Source organism: Scyliorhinus torazame, chromosome 11 (assembly GCF_047496885.1).
Source record: "Scyliorhinus torazame isolate Kashiwa2021f chromosome 11, sScyTor2.1, whole genome shotgun sequence".
NCBI lineage: Eukaryota > Metazoa > Chordata > Chondrichthyes > Carcharhiniformes > Scyliorhinidae > Scyliorhinus > Scyliorhinus torazame.
The window spans coordinates 88,713,923-88,720,072 of NC_092717.1; the positions used below are offsets into that span (position 1 = coordinate 88,713,923).

Below are 6,150 nucleotides of genomic sequence, written 5' to 3' on the forward strand. Positions count from 1 at the left end.
TTTCCACTCCAAGAGAATACTGCCAAATTAGCATCATGATGTAGCCCTTCATGTAATATGCCCACAATAAGGTGTCAAGCACCTGATTTTAATATCAGTTAATAAGTGCCCAGTGGGGACATTTCCAGAAGGTATGTTTGCAACATACTAAAGGGTAAGTTAGAAGAGGAAACATAAGGCTCGGTTATAAGACCATAAGACCATAAGATACAGGAACAGAGTTAGGTCATTCAACCCATCAAGTCTGTGCCGCCATTCAATCATGGCTGATAAGTATCTCATCCCCATTCTCCTGCCTTCTTCCCATATTCCCTGATCCCCTTATTAGTCAAGAACGTATCTACCTCTGTCTTAAAGACACTCAGTGACTTGGCCACCACTCTCTGGCTGACAAATTCCTCCTCAACTCAGTTTTAAAGGATCGTCCCTTTAGTCTGAGGCTGAAGCGCTCAGATTCTAGTCTCTTCTGTCAGTATAAACATCTTTTCTACATCCAGTCTATCTAGGCCTCTCGGTATTCTATAAGTTTCAATGAGAATCCCCCTCATCCTTCTGAACTCCATCGTGTTCAGACCTAGAGTCCTCAACCATTTCCCATACGACAAGTCCTTCATTTCCAGGATCATTCTTGTGAACCTCCTCTGGACCCTCTCCAGTACATACTTCCTTATATGTGGGCCCAAAACTGCGCACAATATTCCAAATGGGGTCTGATCAGAGACTTATGCCGCCTTCCCTGATCTTATATTCTAGCCCTTTCAACATGAATGCTAACAATGCATTTGCGTTGCCAACTGCTAACTTATCCTGCATGCTAACCTTAAGAGAATCCTGAACTAGGATTCCTAAGTTCCTTTGTGCTTCTGATTTCCGAAGCCTTTTCCCATTTAGGAAATAGTCTATGCCTCTAGTCTTCCTAGCAAGTGCATAACCTCACATTTTTCCACATTGTATTCCATCTGCCACTTCTTTGCCCACTCTCCTAGCCTGTCCAGGTCCTTCTCCCACCTCCCTTCTTTCTCAATACTACCTGTCCCTATACATATCTTTATATCATCTGCAAACTTAGCAACAATTCCCTCAGTTCCTTCTTACAGACCATTAATGTATATTGTGGTCCCAACACAGACCCCTGTGGAATACCACTAGTCACTGGCAGCCATCCTGAAAAAAAAATCTTTATCCCCACTTTCTGCCACCTTCTGTCAGTCAACCAATCCTCTATCCATGCCAGTACCTTGCCCCTAATACCATGGGCTCTTATCTTATTTAGCAGATCCTATCCTGTGCAACACCTTGTCAAAGGTCTTCTGGAAATCCAAATTGATCAAGTCCACTGACTCTCCTTTGTCTAACTTCCTTGTTACTTCCTCAAAGATTTCTGACAGATTTGTCAGACATTACCTCCCTTTGACGAAGCTGTGCTGACTCAGCCCTATTTTATCATGCACTTCCAAGTACTCTGCAATCTCATCCTTAATAATGGACTCTAAAATCTTGCCAACAACCGAAGTCAGGCTAACCGGCCTTTAATTTCCCATCTTCTGCCTGGCTCCCTTCTTCAACAAGGGGGGTTATATTTGCTATTTTACAGTCTTCTGGGAACATCCAAAATCCTGGCCAAGTGTTGATGCCACCGCCAAAACCAGCGCGAGCGACGCCTGAGTTAACGGGCCTCCAGGCCCAGTCATTCTCCCAATCCTCGGGGGCTAGAACAGCACCGGAGTGTTTGTGCGCTGCTCCGGCGCCGAAAGCCGGCCCACCACGGCCGGCACGGGTTCGCGCATGCGCACCACGGCCGTCTTCTTGCTGGCCCGCGGGCAACATCGCAGAACCCGACAGGGGCCTGGCACAGAGGAACATAGGCCTCCCCCGGAATTGGGGAACCCGTCGATCGGTTGCCCCCGATCGCGGGTCTGGCCACCGTAGAGGCCCCCCGGAGTCGCCCCCCCCCCCCCCTCCACCAGGACGGTCCCCGCCACCAGAAGGTCCCGCCGGGTAGGACCATTCGCAAACGACGGCGGCGGGACTCAGCAGAACTCGGCGGGCACTTGGCCTGTCGACCGCGCAGAATCGCCGCCGCTTTCCACGGCCCCCGACGCTCCGGCGCGATCGGCACTGGTGCGATTGCCGCCGATTCTCCGGTCGCCGGAGAATCGGCGGCTCAGCGTCGGAGTGGCCTGGCGGGATTCACGCGCTCCCCCACCAATTCTCCGAGCCCCTGACTCCAGTGGTTCCTAAAAGATCGCCATGAATGCCTCCACAATCTCCTCAGCTATCTCCTTCAGAACTCGGGGATGTAGTCCATCTGGTCCGTGTGATTTATCCTCCTTTTGATCTTTCAGCTTCCCCAGACCCTTCTCCTTAGTGATGGCCACTACACTCACCTGTGCCTCCTGACTCTCTTGAATTTCTGGTATGCCACTGGAATGATGCAAAGTACCTAATCAGTCCTTCTGCCATTTCCTTGTTCCCCATTACGACTTCGCCAGCCTCATTTTCCAGTGGTCCAATGTCTATTTTTGCCTCTCTCTTAACTTTTATATATCGAAAAAACTTTACAACCTTCTTTTATATTATTAGCTACATTACACTCATTTCATCTTCTCTCCCCTTATTGCTTTTTTAGTTGTCCTCTGCTTTCTATCAAGAGCGCCCCAATCCTCTGGCTTCCCATTAATCCTTGTGACTTTGTATGCTTTTTCTTTTGCTTTTATGCTGTCGCTGACTTTATTTGTCAGCATTGGTGCCTCGTCCTCCCCAAAGCATATTTCCTCTTCCTTGGGATAAATTTCTGTTGTGCTTCCTGAATAACCCCCTATACTCCTGCCATTGCTGTTTCACTGTCTTCCCTCCTTGGCTCCCTTTCCAATCAACTCTGGCCAGCTCCTCCATCATGTTTTTATAATTACCTTTACTCCACTGTAATACTATTATATCTGATTGCAGCTTCTACCTCTCAAACTGCAGGGTAAATTGTACCATATTGTGGTCACTGCCCTGTAAGGGTTCCTTCCTAATCAAGTCTGCCTCATTACACATCGCCAAATCCAGAATTACCTCTGGCTCTACCACAAGCTGCTCCAAAAATACAGCTGGTAGACATTCTACAAATTCCTTTTCTTGGGATCTGCTACCAACCTGATTTTCCCAGTCTACCTGCATATTGAAGTCCCCCTTGGTTGTTGTGATGTCGCCTTTATTACATGCCTTTTTTATCTCCTACTTTATTTTCTGCCCCACATCCTGACTACTGCTAGGAGCGTCTTTTTACCTTTGTGATTCCTCAACTCAACCCACACAGATTCTATGCCTTCCGATCCTATATTGCTTCTTGCTATCGATTTAATTTAATTTCTTATTAACAAGGCAATCTCTGCCCACCTGCCTGTCCTTTCGATAGGACACATATCCTTGGATATTTAGATTCCAACCCCGATCCCCTTGCAGCCACGTCTCTGTGATGTCCACACATCGTACCCACCAATTTCAAAGTGCGCTACAAACTCATTTACCTTGTTCCATATACTGGACATGAAACTCGAGTCCATCATAGGAGCGGATGCATGTGAATCCCTGAACTTAGTTGAGCAGCTTTATATACCAGATGATAGGTGGCCAGCCAAACTCTACAAATCCCAATGAGATATGATAGTGCATGAGATATGATTCGATGAGGATTCAGCAGAGGCTGAGGCCGACAAATCAGACAAAGAGACGGAAGATCCAAAGAGCATTCCAGGCTTCTGGTTAATAGTCTTCATGATGTGCTTTGTGGCATGATACAGGAGTACGATGAGCCCGTATTAAAGCATCTACAAGATGTTAAATGTTCAGAGCATGAACAGCTGAGGCTCTTCCCTCTGGAGTTTAAGTTTGAGCCTAATGAGTACTTTACAGATGAGGTAATTACGAAAGTATACCAGCTGCAATCGCAGCCTGACAAGCTTGAATTGTCATTCTTTGATGAACTAGAAATCACGGAGTGCACTGGCTGCCAGATCGACTGGAAGAAAGGAAAAAATATCATGTTGAAAACCATTAAAATGAAGCTACAGCATAAGGGTCGGAGTATTCGCAAAACAGTTACGAAAACTTTACCAAATAACTCATTCTTCAATTTCTTCAGTCCTCCTGACGTTCCACAGCATGGAATGTTAAATAAAATTTCTGCAACAAAACTCGATGCTGACTTTGAAATCGGCTGCCTCCTGAGCGAACACATAATTCCGTGTGCAATGTTGTATTTTACAGGAGATGTTTTTGCAGAAGACACTGACTCTGATGATGAAGACTACGATGACATTATGATGACTATGAAGATGATGCAGACAGCAGAGATGTGGAAGGTGAGCCAGAGGAAGACGACTATGAAATGCTGGTAAACCTGTTTCGCAGGAGTAATGGCGAACTAGATAAAGGAGCCGGGAAGCGCTACTCCGGTGGTTTGGCGGGAATGACGAGGTGGTCACAAGGAACGCCCAGACTGCACAGGACCCCGAGAAGTGCGAAAGCTCTGCAATGGCACACTCTGAAATGAAAAGTGAGATTGCAGTAGCTGACACCTCGGAGGAACAGGACTCAAATAAACTAATCACAGAAGACATCGTACCAATCTTGGAGAAACTGACTCCAGAGGCATATGGTGAATCGCCTCAGGCCTCTGAAATGGTTCTGGTAATCGATTCCCTGCTGCACGAGGCTACTCCACCGCAAGATGAGTTCGAGGAGCTGATAGCTATATCGTCATATAGCTCAACGGATCACACATACACACTAATGCAAGACCAAAATGACCCAGGGCCTGAGAACGTTTGTATCATAATCCCCAATGATGAGGAGCCATCAATAAATGTTCCAACAAGCCAGGAAGGGCCAGCAAACCAATGTTATAGATGTGGTTTCCACCCAGGCACCAGACTGTGAGGTTCTGCAACCACCAGTTGGGGGCTCTTCATACCTCTTCATTCACCTGAGGAGGGAGCAGCCCTCCGAAAGCTAGTGACATCGAAACAAACCTTTTGGACTTTAACCTGGTGTTGTAAGACTTCCTACTGTGCTCACCCCATTCCAACGCCAGTATCTCCACACCAGTTGGGGGCACAGACTTGGTCGTGACTACACAGTCACTCGGAAGCATGCAGGCACGAAAAGTCCCAACTGAAGATCCGCACACTTCTGCACACATTGTGCAGAACAGTGGTGAGACAGGGGTTGCCAAATCCAAACGTAAACTGAGAAGCACACACAAAAGAATCATCAAAGCTAAAAAGGGGAAGAGAAGGAGAGTGGGAGCGGCACAGCATCCCACTGATGAAACTAAGAGAGAAGATGTCGAAGTTGTGGCCGACAGGCCAGAGACAGAGAATATACAACAACGCAGCAGCAGCAAACAGCATCACGTTAAGAAACAAAACAAGAAAAAGCTGGTGATGCAGGTGTGGCCAACAAAGGCACATGCCTTCAAAATCTTCGCGTCAGCAGGATACGAAGCAAGAGATCGCAAACCAGTCTTCAATAAGGCTGGCAACAGCCCACGGGTTCAGCGGGGTGATCCTGAGAGGGAGGCACAGTGAGCTGTGCACAGGGAATACACACCTAGCAGGCATATGTCTGTGGACACATGGGTTAAATTTGTTGATACAGAAACCAAATGTGTAAAGTAAAAATATTTATCAATGTTTGTATATAGAGCTTAACAATCTCCAAAGAAAGGGGGATGTAGTGATAGGCCTGTGAATAATATTACATGCGCTCAGCAATGTGACCTCCTACCAGCAGGTGGCATCAGACATCAGCCATGTGACACCAGGCTATCGGCAGAAGGTTGTAATGCGTACACCAGAACAGTCGCACATAAGGGTAGTTCCAGGAATGTCTAGGTGACTCAGTCAGTAATTTGATCTGTATCACATTCTGATTGTTACTTTACCATGTGTACATCAATAAATCATCATTCTAGTTAAGTCACCAGCAGTTCTGTAGATTCATTGCAGAGACAAGATCATGGAACACAACAATTCCAGCCAACAAGATGGCACTGGTTACACTGGAGCACACACATCCCACTGATGGGTCAGCTGGGGCCAAAGCGCACCTAGGGGAGTGCCCTGGAGGGACACCCATATGGCCTGTGGCCATAAATGCACA

General features: G+C 47.0%; 1 pseudogene; it reads left to right on the forward strand.

Annotated features, from left to right (window-relative positions):
- The first annotated feature begins 3,779 nt into the window (after window positions 1-3,779).
- LOC140385932 (nucleosome assembly protein 1-like 1 pseudogene) lies at window positions 3,780-4,385 on the forward strand (annotated as a pseudogene).
- The last annotated feature ends 1,765 nt before the right edge of the window (window positions 4,386-6,150 follow it).